Genomic DNA, 15,244 nt, shown 5'->3' on the forward strand with positions numbered 1-15,244 from the left:
TACCTTGCTTACACAGCACCAGTGTGAAACTGGCAATTCACCCAAACCAAAGCTGCCCAAGACGTTTACCTGGTGCATCTACTAAATGCAAAGCAAGCAATCCCAAAGTGGCTTCTTAGGACTGACTCACAGTCAAAGATAAAAAATCGTATTTAAACTACAGTTACAACCACATTTTCTTTTTATTTAGAATAATTCATAAATTTAACCCAGAGAATATCTTCTTTTGAAAACTAAATGTATTTTCATTAATTCAATACAAAGAAAAAGAAATTCAATTGCTTTCCAAAAATTTTCTTTATCTCTCCATAATATCTTTTTTAGAATCTGTTTTAGATTTCTGTTTACACATTCTCCTTTTTTGCCACGTTCCTTTGCCCAGGTATACAGAGATAAGATGGATCCTTGTCAATGAAGAAAAAAAAAAGCCAGGTTAAAAACCATTTCAAATTCTTGGGGCAAGGTGTTGCCAAAAAAATGTTTCGTTTTAATTCCTCTCTCCTTTAAGATTTTTGGCATACCCCACCTTTATAAGGTATAAGCAGTGTTTGTAAATTTGATGCAAATTGTTTGACTTACCTATAAATGAATTGACAAGCTTATCAAAAGTGATTTTTTACAAACTAAGATTATTAAACAAACTATTATGAAAGATATGCTAACTTTCATGCTAAAACATACAGAAATATAGATATCAATTATATTTATTTTTTCCAATTAAAAAAGAAAATAAGGTTAATAGGAAAAGCAACTTAAAATAAGCAGAGTTTTTAGTGAGATTTTTGCTTAACAGAAAGAAATAAAATTTTGTTTCACTTATATTTTTAAATATTCAGACTGCAGACCTAGTTTAAAATCAAAGGCAATATAAAAAGTGGGTTCCAAAGGCTATGGGTGACAAAGCATTTGCAGCAGAAAAAAACAAAGGAGGGGCCTTCCCCATATTATACCTCATCGCGAGCACTATCAAGAGAAGGCACCTAAATAGTAAACATCTTTCACACAGCAGGCAGAACTTGGAAAAGGACAAAAACAACTGTGTCCTTAGTAAAGGTGAAAATATCAAGGATATTATAATTTTAGTATAATTTTTATTTGCTGATGCATATGAAGCAAAATCAAGTGTTTTAGGATTACGTCCATCTTTTTCAAAATGGAACAAGATATGTAAAATGGATCAATGCTTCATTCAAAACACTACACCTTTATCAAATTCTATGAAAATATGTGCAGTCACTGGGATATAGGTATATAAGCTTACCTCATCAAAATTAATGATTCCCAAGCTGTCTCGAACATTTTAAACCATAGAAAAGTCAAGAATTTTAAGATTTAAAATACACCGTAAGCATCCTAAGATTAAAAAGATGAGTGAAGAAGATGTTATATAAAAAATGTGTTCTGTAACACCTAATCAATAACAACAACAGTAAACAGTAAAAAATGGTAAGCTTTTAAAGCACAGGAATAAAATATCTATTCTTCCAGTAGAATAAAAAAATAAAAATTCCAAGAAGAAATCCTTGCTTCTAAGTAAAGACACAGGGAAAATAGTTTTCAACATGATTTTTTTTATGTAGTAACTTGTAGTTGACAGCTAAGTAAATATAATCTACATAAAACAGAAATAATCTATCAACTAAAGACCTTGTCAAAAATCTTGTAAACTTACCCATTACGTGAAGAAATGATGTCACAGTATTTAATTTTAAGAATAAATGATTAAAATTAAAGCTCACTTTATTTTTTTTTTTAAAGCTCACTTTATAAACAAACCACAAAGAATTCTTTTTCCTCTCTCTACAGATAGACACTACTTACTATCCTCTACTAGAGAAAGCATGAGTCAAAAGCAAGGTCACGTAGACCGCCCCCGACGGCCAAGAACCATCTTTGACAGTAATTGGGGTTAGATTATTCTCTCACCTAAATCCAGTGCAATAATCTGTTTGGGGTGTGGACTGATGTAAAAACACCTACAAAATGAGGCAAAGTGTGCATAACACAAGAATTTAATGGTCCAAAGGCAAGAAATACCTTTGAGAACAAAACACAGATCAAGTAAAGTCATATCATTTTCAAAGTCAGTTTAAAAACAGATATCTTAATCATTTTACATTTTAAACTTGCCGCTGTGCTAATTTTTAGCCAATAACTGTCAATTAACACTGATGTATACAAAGGAACAAAATGGAAAATGTATGCTTATGTACCTACATGTTTGTATATATTTGACCAAGAAATGATTTAGAGTATTATCTAGTAACTGAAAGAACAAAATTAAATCCTTCCTCTTTTATTATATATCTCACAATGCATTCTTCTTTGCTACTACAATGGCTAATGTTTTTGTTATTCATCCAGAAAAAGATACAGGGTTGTATCTGGTTTTGTTCTAACAAAGTAATATGTGACCGAATTGATCTGAGTCTAAAGTTAAACATTTTTTCAACTTCTTCTCTCTCTCACATTCAAAACTGTTTTTATCCGTGTTTCTTTTCACAGCTACCTGATGAAAAAAATTTCAAAGTTACTTCATGCATCTTAAAACAGAATTAAGATCTGATTATTTCAGGAAGTTAACTTCTGTTCAACCTGCCTGCTTTTTAATCTTGCATTTCTATGTTTATTAAAGTACTGAATCTATCCATTAAAAAGTCTCCCAAAGAATTTTCAGCTTTAAGTAGGCTTCTTTCAAGGAACTCATTTTGAAATATTGAAATTCAAAGATTAAGGTGTAATCCCTGGGTGTGAATTTTAATGTTTATAATGGACTCCTCACAGATTGGGAAAAATCAATGGCAAGACCAACAGGGGCCCGTTTTGCTCAGCATACGTTTTCTTGTCAGGTCGTGATTAATGCTGTGCTCTGTAGAGGGAGACATTACATCCGGGCTAAAACAGTCCTAAATTTTACCCTCAGGCAGAAATCTGATTTAAACATCTCTATTTAAAGTGACATTTGTCCTCCCTTTTCAACTGGTTTCCCCAGAAATTCCAGGAAGTTGACTTCATGACCTAAAAACCACCGGGTGGCTGTGAAGAGCAGTTGTGCCTGTCCTTGCACTTCAGTAAATCTGGGCGCCAGAATGAATCCAGGTGGTAATAAAACAGGTGCCCAGCTACTGCGCAGATGAATCCCATGCCACTTTACTGCTACAAGAATTTAAGACTTAGAGTTCAGTGGAATTCTGGAGTCATTAAATATTTTGAGTATGTGTTTCTTTGGCTGATAATAACCTAGCTATTACTACTGATGGACTAGTGTCTTTTGATTCATAAAATTACATCTGATTTTTCACTACAATGATTTGAAATATCAACGGATTACAAATTCTGGAAATCCAGAAAAGCAACAATGTCATGGAATAGCTTCCATTTAAAAAAAAAAAGGAGAGCAAACAGAAAAAATGTTCCTATAACGAAAGTCCCCAAGTAAACAAGATGTATGTGTATATAAACAGGCGCCAATATTCTTACACTGTGAAACATGGTAACTTTTGATATTATTAAGCAATTTAGACACTGCTGGCAAGTTCCTACTAACCAAGGTAATCTAATTTCTGTTGCTTTTCAAAGTAAATTGATTTTTTTTTCTTTTAGCCGTCTGGTAATTGAACAAATTTATACAACTGTGATGGGATTTTACTTACCACCACACAATGCATAAAATCCTTTACAAAGACAAACTATATTACTTTATAAAACTGCATTTTTGTTGTAATTAAACAAATTGTATTTAAACTTGCTCTGTGCTTCCAAAGCAAGCAATAGCATTTTGCTATAAGCTACACTTTACTTGCAGGTGTTAAGCGGTTTCTTCATTTGCTCTACCTTTTTTGAAAGATAATCTTTACAAAATCCAAGAATTTTTCTGGTAAAAATAGCTTTTAAAAAACTGTTGGTAAGAATCTATTGGAAAGTGTAAATTATTGCCTACATTTAATACATCAGATAAATGACCTAAAATTTTTTTTACTAGTTTTTATCATTTAGGACTTTTTCTTACATTACACCAAGATCCACTTAAAAAATACCTACTTACATCAAAACAGCATTTAAGGGATTTTCATAATTTATGCGTGCGTGCCTACTCAGTCGCCCGTTTGTGTCTGACCCTGTGACCCCATGGGCACCCCATCAACTGTAACTCAGCAGGCTTCTCTGTCCATGGAATTCTCCAGCCAAGAATACTGGAGTGGGTAAGCTATTCCCTTCTCCAGGGGATCTTCTCAACCCAGGGATGGAACTCAGGTTTCCTGCACTGCAGGTGGATTCTTTACCATCTGAGCCATCAGGGAAGCCCTCATACTTTATAACATATAATTAACAAAACCTATATATTAAACTTAATAGACCACCCTGAAGTCTTGAATAAAATTTACGAATCAGATCCTAGTTGTAGTTACTCCTTTAAAAGTTATCACATCAGGTCAAGAAAAATGATATTATTTTAATATTCTAATTCCATAATTCTAATAAGTAGTAACTATCTCTAAATTAATAAATGTCCTTTTTTCTGAAAGCATTAAAAAATAATAATAACCACTACTTCACCCATCTTAGGTAGCAAAAAGATTTTAATAACAGTTTCAATTTTTCTGATAACATTAAGTCTAATTATAGTAATCCAGATGATCAAATACTTTTCAATCTTTCTTGATTCAAATAATTCAATCAATAATTATTTGAAGAGATGAATATTTGGGTGGGCCTATAGACTATTTAGTGTTATATAAGAAAGAATTTAACGAAGCTACGATTTTAGTCTATCTTTAAAATAGAAATGCTTTCACCTTTCTTGTAAATAGTTACAAAACCTAAACCTGTATCTGTTAAGGTAATGTGAACTAATACTTAAACAAATTACCTTAGTAATTGATATGACCAAAACAGGATTTTAAGACCTTTCCAGGTCTAGCAGCAAAGTTATTGTTTTTAAATAGCAATCCTATAGGATACTAAATTCTTCAAATTTCCAAAACTAAATCTATATGCAGTTAATCTGTGCAAGTGGTATGGATTCTATTAATATGAGAACAGATTTCTACCAGGTAGGGTTCGGCTCATTCCTTGAAAAATAGACTGTAAAACTCTCTTCATTTCATACTACACTTGTCAGTAAACTCAGTGTTATTGAGTATTTATTCACAAAAGTTAGGTCAAATAAATATTTTGATAGAAAACAGAGCAATAACATTTTATCACTATGGTGTGCTTCTAGTGATCTTCTGACCTTTCCAACATTTGTCTTAACTCACATATTCCTGTATTACTTAAGACCTTAAAATATTATTTTAAAAATTTTAATAAAACACACAAAGCTCAAATAATAATCAAACAAAGTTCTAACCTTAAGTAAACCTGGCTTTTAAAGCAATCTCTTGCTAATTTTAAGAAAGGAAACGCCCAGAAGCTTGGTGTTAACGTTTCTGCTCATTGTGAAAAGTGTAGCAATAGAAACCCCAACTGTTTGTCTTAAATTAAGACTTAAGAGTACTCCATGTGAGATCTGTATATTTATACTAGTTTTTATAACATCTGTAAGTTTTGTTGTCTGTTTTTGATATTAGTCCACTAATAAAGCAGAGAATCAAAAGCCTGGAAAAATTATATTTATTGGAAATCTTCAAGTCCAAACCTCAAGTAATTAATTGGTTTGTTCTACCCCACATGATTCAATATTCTGATTTCCCCAACTACCTGCTCCCAGAGCTATCTGCATTTCTAAATTTGTTTTGTTGCCAACACATAGTAACTCAGTGATTGAAAATGGCAGCTGAAGTGCTTCTACAACACATTAATTTTTCTCTAAGTAGTCCAATTTTGTCATCTAAATGTTGAAAAATCTTTTCACTGCATTTTACACCTTTAGAGATTTGTTGAATTCAGGCTCACCATCATATAAAATGAAGAGCAATGTTTTCAAGACAATTTTTAGATTATCACTAATAGCTTTAAAGGATAATGTGTTTTCTTTATAGCACTCTGCATTCAAAGCAGACTAGTTAACAGCAACTTAAGTGCAATAATAGCAATTACATCAATGTGGGCTTTTTTACCTCAAAAGTACTTCCCAGACAACTGAAGAGATCAGATAAGTAAACTATCATAAAATGATTTCAGGGTAATAATATACAATTTGAATGCCACTAAAAAAAAATTCATCTTAATCTGAAAAAAAATTATCCTATTTCACTGAAGACTTACAGTATTAGGTGATTAATGGTTATTTTTCTCTCCAAAACTTTTTATTAATTTTCACTTTTAAAAGGAAAACAAGGACTTCCGAATGTGTCCTTTTTAAAAAAAAAAAAAAAAGTCCCCTCTAATGAAGGGGTATCAGTTCATGTTCAAAATCAACCAACCATCAAAGGTAGAACTGTAAGAGATACCTGCTTACAAATCTCCAAACCATCCCTGAGATTTATTTTCATCCTAAAACTAGGTTTTAGAAAATCTAAAGCTAAATAAATAAAACCAATATTTCCCCAGAAGTTGAAGATAGTATTTCTCCCTTGGCCCATCTGCTTGCCATAAAATAATCCAAATGACCTAAGTACCTGTTATTTATTTCTTTATTCATGAATATTGAGTTATTTAAAAAATTCAGAGAACATATTTCTCTCCAAGTGCAAAAAAAGCCATTAGTATACGCTATATACATATGAAGAAAAATCTCTAAGCTGACTTCCAGAGTTCACTATTCAATAAAATACAAAAATTTGAGACAAAACAAATCAATATTTAAGCAATTATCTCCATACACAATTCATGAAAAATCTGAGTATCACTTCGAAATCTTTTTCAAACTTATACTTGCAACAGAAGTTGCATTAACCAAGTTTATGTTGCTTTTAATACTCAAAACTCTCCACGGACTTTAACCTATAAATTTAGCAAGTGTATTAAAGTTTCCTGAGTATACAAATGAGTGTCCTTTCATCACAAGATTCTATTGCTTTATACATTAATTAAAACTTTCTCAGCCATTTTACTAACAAAGTGCAGACCTTAGAAAAGTATTAAGTTAACAGGAAAAGCTTTCTCACTCTCTCTTCCACTAAAGGGACCCCAAAAGACAGGCAACAGTGACTCTCATAAAATAAAAGGTCACTCTTTTTCTAGGAACAAACCATTTATCAATAGAAAATAATTGTCTTTCCATTTGCAAGGGCTCCACAGCAACAGACAATGTTTTTAGCTCACATAATTACAGAACAGTAAAAGTTCAGAAACACAGCCTGAATCCACCTCCCCATTTTTACCCTTTACAATTCTCATTGCCCTTTGGGCCTCCACTTGGAAGCAAATGGAAGACAGGCTGAAGTTTTCTCAATTGAGCTGAAGCTAAGAAACCTTTGATATGCTAATAGTCCCCTTCAAACGGTAAGAATTCACACTTGCATTAATTCAAACAATTTGTGCAGAATGATGTGAAATGGCACCTCTTTTAGAAGCAAGCAACAAAAGGAGAGAATCGGAATGTCTGAAGAAACTAAACAACAGAACATTTGTTCTGCAGCTTTCTATCATGCATAAACCTACTGGAGGATGGAGGCGAGGGACTACAAAAAGTTCCACAACACACCTGAACCGAAGTATATTTTCTTATAAAGGGTTTCTCAAGTATTACAAAGATACTAAATTTAAGTTACAAAGTTACCCTTTACCTAGGTCAAGAGTCCCATCACAACTGGGAATGTTGCCAAAGACACCATACAAACCATTCTACTTTTCTGCTATGGAGGCACATTGCCTCCTTGGTGCCCATCTCTTAAGGTCTGCCCAAGATCAAACTTGATTTAATAAACGACATCCCAACAGGCAATTATTTACCAAACGGATGTGACTTTTCCTCATTGTGTAACTCTTGAGCTGAGCAAAGAGCAAACTCGGTGGGGCCCGTTCCAGACACAAACATTGACAGGAAAATGAACGGACCAACCATGTCCGTTAAATGTACGTCTCTGAAAGAGATAAGTACACATCGTGTAAAGAATGCAGAAGAAAATTTAAGAATTGGGGGCGGGGCGCGGAGGAGAGTGCCTAAGAACCTGGCCTTTGTAACGGGAACCATATGGTTGGTGGCTGCGGCTCAGACGCTCCCAGGCTGCTTGGAGAAGCTGCTAAGCAGCCTGACACCTTTCAAGAAACAGGAGGAAAACATTTCCTCGGTCTGAATCTGAGACAAAACAGTTTGCATCGGGAAGAACGGAATGAGGGGGCCAGCGAAGGGGGAAAAGGATGGGGGGGGGGGGGGGCGGGGGAGGAGTCCATAGAAGGTGGGGAAAGGAGATGGACACCGCAGGACTTGCCCCTCCAACCATGCTTTCAGAGGACAGACTGAGTAGGGGATAAAAAAATATTTAGGGATAAAGAAAACCGTGCCTTAGCAGCCGCACACTGCCGCTTTGGCACAGAATAAAGCTTCCAACGATTTCTCCTAACCCAAGCCCCGTAGTTTGGCGAAAGGAACAAACTTTCTAGATTCCTAGCGAAGGAGTCTTACAGAAGTGCCTCCCACGGCTGAGGCGCTTCTGTAGCTCCCCTCGCCCTCGCCTCTCCACAGGAGAGCCGGGTGGCCCCAGCTAAGCAAGGAGCCCACGCTCGTTTAAGGGAGCGGGGAGTCAGTGACGGGGTGGGGGGGGAGGGTATCTCCCTTGCCTCGCGCCCCTCCCACGCCTTTCCCCCCTCAGCTCCCCACCCGGCACCCTGGTCCCACAAGCCAGGTTTCCAGAAGTTCGCAGCCCCAGCGCCAAGCCCAGAAGCCCACACCCCGTAACTTCGCCCTCAGGCCCAGCGCAGCCCGCTGCTGCCCTCTCACTGCGGGTGCGGGAGGCACTTGGCCTTCCTGGGGCCCGCTGGGTGCTCGGCCCCGCCGCCCGCCCGGCCCCGCCGCCCTTAATCGTTGCCAGCCCCCGTGCCGGCCTGGCCACATCTGGCTGCGCTTTGCTGTCATCCTCGCCTCTCCACACCACCTAACCACCGACAAAAAGAAACAACCACCCACAACAACTCATCCCATCGGCCCCTCACCCCCCGCCCACTTGCCCCGAACTCGCTCCCAGCGTTCGGCCTCCCGGCTCCACTCACAGCCCCGGACAGATCTGCAAGTAGGAGGGGCGTGGGGGACAGGGGCGAGCTCCCCGCCGGGGCCTCCCGGCTGCACTCACAGCCCCGGACGGATCTGCAAGTAAGAGGGGCGGGGGGGACAGGGAAGAGCTCCCTGCCGGGCCTCCGGCGGGGGCGCGCCCCACTTTCTGACTCCCCAGACAGGCTGTGAAAGAGCGAACGGCACCTTCTGACCCAGGCTCTCAGTAAATCAAAAAACACTCCCCTATCCCCCCCGGAGTCCCCTGCAACTAGGCTGTAACCAAGAGGACTTCACGACACTGGCAGGGCAAAGCAGCAGCAGGCTGGACAGGAAGGGGAGTTCTGCGGATCGATTTCCGAGGAGGGGGAGGTGGAGGTGGGGGCGAGTAGCCCGAGCCCGCGCTGTTCTCCCTCTTGCCCCCGCCGAACTTCAACAGCGGAGTCCCAACTCACCCTCGGCTCCCTACACCTCCAGCATCCACCCCTGTGCGGGAGGCGCAAAGCAAACAGGTCTCCAAAGCCCGGCACAGAGGCACATTGTTCGCTCCCGCGGCTCTTACCTCGGTCTGCGAGCGCGCCCCGGGGGCGGGCCGTCTGGCGCAGGGGCCGCGCGGGGAGAGGCGCAGAGGGCTGCGGCCACCCGGGCCGGCGAGGGCCGAGGCCGGCCGCCGAGTCCGCGCGGGAGGCAGCGCCGCGACTCGCCGGCCGGACACAGCGCCGCGGCTCGGCTCGTCCTCCTGCTTGGCCGCCGCCGCCGCCTCCTCCTCCTCCAGCCAAGCAGCCAGCGCCGGGCGGCTCCTGGGGTTAGGTCAACATTTTCCTGCAGTTTCCCACACACCACTCCGCGAGAGGGGTCTTTGGCACACGCGCGCGCGCGCCCCCAGACCGCACGCTCCTTCAGAAAGATCAGAAATTCGGGAAGCGGAGGGAAAGGGGTGACGGAGGAAAGAACCCGACAGAGGTGCGCAGACTTGAGTGTCCCCTCCGAGCGGCAGACGCGGGAGGGGCGAGCAGACGCCGGCGGCGCGAGGCCAACTCAGTTCGTCAGGCGAAGCCACTCAGCCCGCCGTCCGCGCCGGCCGGGCTGGCATCCTCGAGCCGACCCTGCGGCCTGGGGAGGGAGACGGCAGCGGCCCCTCCTCACATTTCGGGTCCCTAGGCCGAGGTGGAACGGTGACCGCTGCCCCCCCAAGACTGGCTGAAGGCGAGGGCTGGGGCTTGGGGAAGCGGGGAGGTGTGGGGACGAGTCACGCCAGCAACGGAGGGGAGGTTCCCCCCCCCCGCCTCCCGACTCCGACGATCCCGAGGAATTCTCCGGTAAGCTCCCGATTTCGCTTCGGTACCTCTGCGTGTGTGTGTGAGAGAAGAGAGAGAGGGAGAGAGAAGGAGCGAGACGGGGGAGCGCGAAGTCCTGACACAGACTCTCCGCGAGGTCTGAACTGGAGTCACCTCCAGCCTCCTCCTCCTCCTCCTCGGCCTCCTCCTCCTCCACCCCAAATCCCCACCTCCCCAGCCCCTCGAGTTCGGCTAATCATATAAACATATTAGCGTGTACAGCGACAAAGGATAAATCTCTCCCTCCTGATTTTTCCAGCAAAGGGCTCAGGCAAACTCAAAAGATTACAGGCTGCTAAGTACAAAACGTGGAGCAGATAATCTATAACTCATTGCTGCCCAATAGCCATTTTCCACTCCATTTGAGCAGCTGCGGCGGTGGTGCACCCGAGCAAGGGGGAGGGGAGCGAAAGGGGACACTTACGGGCTCGAGAGGTTCGGGTGGCGGCGGCGGTGGCCCAGCAGCCGCCAGAGAACTGGCCGGCCCCTGCTCCGCCGGCCCGGCGGCCGCAGGGCTGTCCGGGCGGCGGCGGCGGCGGCGGCGGCGGCGAGGGACGCGCGCGCACGGACGCGGAACGCGCCCCGGAGGCGGCCAGTGGTGGCTAGCGCCCCTCCTTTCCCCTCCCCGTCGACTCGCCCTCCCCTCGGTCCCGGGGCTCCGCATTCAGTCCACCCCCCACCGCCCCTCCGCATCAACACACCCATTCCATGCCGATCCCCCACCTCCCCAAACTCCACTCACTGCGCGCTCGATCCTCCGCGCGCTCCTGCAGCGCGCGCTGTCCATCCTGTCTACACACACGCACTTTAAAAACATTTATTTTATTTCTGGAACGGGGTGAAAGGTATTTGGGAGACCGCGAAACTCCGGCCTCCGAGGCGGGGCGCTGGGGGCTGGCCTGCAGCTCGGGGGTCCCCTCCCCGCTTCCCTCCAGGCTCGGGAGCTCTCTCCTTGCCTGCACTTCTGAGAGGCGCCCAGGATGCGTCTTTTACCCACCCCGTCTCCAGGTTTTCTCTTTTCTCCGCGCAGCGAGCCGGAGGCCCCGAAACTTTTAGTTTCCGCGGCCCTTCTTTTGTGTGACTGTTCGAAGGAGAAAGAACGTCTGTTCGCCTCGGCTGCCTCCGTCCGGCTGCGGCGCGCGGGGGACGCTCCAGGGTTAATGCGTCTTTGATACCTGAGATTTCCGGCGGGCTTGTTAATGAAAGTTACATTTTTTTTTAATTGCGATGACTTTTTCTTTGTAGTTACAGAGAGCTAGCCAAACTTTGACTTTATTGACTGTATTTCACAAGAGGGTTTTGTTTGTTTTTGATTAAATCCACCAGGATAAGCAAAGGAAGGAAAGGAGACTACAAGGCTCTTTTCTCGCAAGTGCATTCATCGCGCTATTTAGGTCTGTTTCCCTCATTTCCTTACATTGAAACTGCGTTTGCTCTTGTCCTCTGACCACACTTCCTTGCACCTCTCTGTTGGTAGTGTCAGCAAACAGCCAGGCAGCGCCTACGATGGACCCAAAATGAAGAGAACAGACCACGACGGAGAAAATCGTGCTTGAAAAATGTTTGAAACCCAGTTGTGTCCTTTGCATATGAATAAAATCAAACCTGGATTTTTTTTTTTAATTACAAAATTTCTGAACTGAAAGTGACTACATTTTCAGATGTATTTCGAAATCCCTGTTTATGCTAATGAATGCAGACATCAATTAAAGAAGCATGTTTGCATTGGTTTTCAGAAAAAACTGATATTCCAAGATTTAAAACCTCTAGAAAATAGAATGAAACGAGATTCTTTGCTTTCAGAAACAATATAGACTGTTTGTTGCTGTGGGTATGCTGCAGTCATCATACTTCAGAAATCATTTCAAATAACAGTGTTATTAAAATGTCAACAGCAGATTTTTCGAAAGACATGAAGACTCTAAATACCTATATTTTGTCACAAAGCCAGATATTTGTAGTACTAAAGTAAATACAACTATTGGTCAAGTTTTCTCTCAACTTGTAAAAAATCAAGTTAAAAGTACATATGTGTAAATAACTGAAACATGCTCTTTTGGTTGATTCATTTTAATTTTCTCAGATTCAAACAAGAATCCTTGATGATCAATTTTTTTTTCTACTCAATGTGTTGATGTTTTAATATTCTCACCAATATTAAAGATAAGAGGAGCCACTTAGAGCATTGGTGCTTTAAACTACATAAACACTTCCATTTGCATAACATAATTCAAATATTGTTGATGCAGGATATAAACAAGTTTAGGAACAAAACATAGTTATGCAGAACTAGTGTGAAACCTTATTTCATTTTTACATCTGTCACAATTTAGTCAAAAAGAAGGTAAACTTACAGAACTCTCAGACCTCAGAGGTCATTTATATCATGGTCTCCTTTTGGAACTTAAAATTATTTTATTCACGATTATAAACCAAAATTTTTCAAACAGATAAAAATTTGCATTTACTGAAAAATTTTAGCCCTTTCTTTTGTTCATCTTTGAAGATGTTTCATTTATCCAGGAACGATTCCCAGTGAATGCATAGATGAGTCGAATCCTATTTTCTTTGGGGAGGCAAAACTTGGGCTGAAGTTTTTATTTAGTAAGTTTAGTAAGTAATCAGTAGAAAATTTTGCCTGATTTAAGCTGCCCATGTTGTTGCCCATTTACTTATTTATTTAACTCTCTCAGAAAGAATCTCAGGAAGAACTCACTGTCTACATTTCTTAGGTGTGACGTACTTTGATGTTCAGGACATAAGTGAGTCACTCTCCACTATGTTCCTGAAGAGACTATAAAAAAAGGAGGATGCATGGGAGGGGGAAGACATTGTCAGAAGTGGGTTAAAACTATAGGGAGTGGGAAATGCCTCATACAGGTTTTTAATTTTAATTCAATAGGATATGTATTTTATAGAGTTCAAAGGGTTCAGTGCTTTTTTCCTAAGAATATAATAAGCTTGGTGTTTTTAAAATTATATCTAAATGTATTCATTCTCTAGGAGGTAATGTTTTAAATATTAAGGAATTTTTAATTCTTTCCTTACCCTTCACACATAATAATGCTTCATCCTTCTCTGTATTCACAAAGGACTGAAGCAGAGCTTTTTAATTGCATTGATATATTCAAGATTAAGCTGTTAGCCACAAACCTGCATTACAAAGGAACACTTAAATGACACACACACATATCCAGACAACATAATTTGCCTGACACTTCATGACAATTCAAAACATAATTTATAACAATACAGGTGTTATGGCAAGAAAAAAATGAAATGAGAAGCTTAATAATGTCTGCAGATGTTAGCAAGCTAAGGAGAGTTGGAGTATGTTATGCATTCTCTGCAATCCAATCAATTTAACTACTCAATCTATATTATTCTTTAAGTAATGGCAAAATCATTGACTTATTCATAATACTTGCTAATTGTTTTTAAAAATAAATCCTACAAAGGACAAAGGAAACACCCATTCCCATTTGTTTTATGTTAAATCAACATCTAACCACTCATGGTGATTTCATTCAAAGAAAACAGAAGGAACTCATTAGTTTATGGGTTTGAGAGATTGATGGGCTTCAAACATTTTAACCATACATGTTTTTTCCAACTGTAGAAACTCGTGTTTTTAATTTAAACATCTTTAAGAAACTAAAGATTATTTTATTCAATGGGTTCACATATTTCTGATACAGAAATTATGCTAACTTTTAAAGCTATTTACCATCCAGGCATCTTTCTTTAGAGCAAAGTGATGAGGTACATGTCAAAATACAAGTGTGAATACTAATAGTATAGGTACCAATTTAAAGAATCTGAAAAAGTATGAAAATGAGCAGGGTTGCAAAATATTGTGGTTAGTCTAAGCCAGCAGAACACTGGGAGTAACCTGTTCAACACCCAACTCCAGCAAAATTGGATATAGGTAAGCCAATTCTAAAAGGGGACTCAGAGGAAGACTAGGGTGGTACAGGGAGAAGATCCAGATCTTGATAGTGGGCCAAAAATTACATGAAGTTTGAGCTACACTCTGTAGAAACCAATGAGACTAGATTGTATTCATTATTTTTGCCTGTGATGAGAGAGCTCTGTGAGAGTCCTAAAATTAAGCAAAAAACAGGTGAAACTGGTCTGGTTTCTAACACAGAAATAGAAATAAAATTAGCTAGATTTCATCCTAAACTCTGTGTTCCCTTTTCTTCATTGTCACTGCTCAATGATGCTTAGTGCTGAAACTAGTTTTCCCTACTCTAGAAAATAAATCTTTTAAAGCTCTAGAGCAAATCAAAGCCATATATAAATACCCAAACTAAACTAGAGCTGGTTGAAAGTTCCTAGCTTTGTTTTTCATCTTAACTTTGCCATGCATGTAGGCTGAAAAGAAATCAAAACTCATTTTCCATGAAAGCAGAAACATATGAAGGCACTTGCCAAAGCCAATAAGCTTTTAACTCTTCTCCCGGTTCTCTCCAGGCTGAGTAAATCTTGGTCCAAGAAGGACAAACCCTATCTAAAATGTAGAGATGCAGTCTCCAAAACTAATGATAGTTTCAACTGTATTATAAATGTGATTCTGGTGTACTGTGCTTAATATTATTTAGAAGTATAGAATCACATCCTTTATTAAACACATATCATTTTATAATTGTTGTTGTTGCTTAGTTGCTAAGTGATGTCTGACTCTGCTACCCCATGAACTGTAGCCCTCCAAGTTCTTTTGTTCATGAGATTTCCCAGGCAAGAATCCTGGAGTGGGTTACTGTTTCCTTTTCCAGGGGATCTTCCTGACCCAAGTATCGAACCCATGTCT

General features: G+C 40.7%; 1 protein-coding gene and 1 long non-coding RNA gene across 17 annotated transcripts in view; one reads left to right on the forward strand and one right to left on the reverse strand.

The window, feature by feature from the left end:
* The window catches only part of ADGRL2 (adhesion G protein-coupled receptor L2), a 199,088-nt gene extending 187,515 nt beyond the window's left edge, over positions 1-11,573 (reverse strand). For 7 of the 16 annotated variants that reach the window (XM_070786240.1, XM_070786234.1, XM_070786246.1 and 4 more), the window contains exon 1: positions 10,856-11,011. The gene's annotated coding sequence lies outside the window, so the exon portion shown is untranslated. Of the gene's footprint in view, positions 1-7,839; positions 8,197-9,549; positions 9,637-9,656; positions 9,797-10,855; positions 11,012-11,173; positions 11,192-11,428 lie in introns of those variants that run through there. The other 9 variants (XM_070786242.1, XM_070786241.1, XM_070786248.1 and 6 more) reach the window with 6 other exon arrangements.
* LOC139182213 (uncharacterized) lies at positions 10,274-13,900 on the forward strand. The gene is made up of 2 exons (XR_011565829.1): positions 10,274-10,413; positions 11,909-13,900. It is a non-coding gene; the product is annotated as an uncharacterized lncRNA (long non-coding RNA).
* Positions 13,901-15,244: the final 1,344 nt, after the last annotated feature.

Source organism: Bos indicus, chromosome 3, assembly GCF_029378745.1.
Source record: "Bos indicus isolate NIAB-ARS_2022 breed Sahiwal x Tharparkar chromosome 3, NIAB-ARS_B.indTharparkar_mat_pri_1.0, whole genome shotgun sequence".
NCBI classification, from domain to species: domain Eukaryota; kingdom Metazoa; phylum Chordata; class Mammalia; order Artiodactyla; family Bovidae; genus Bos; species Bos indicus.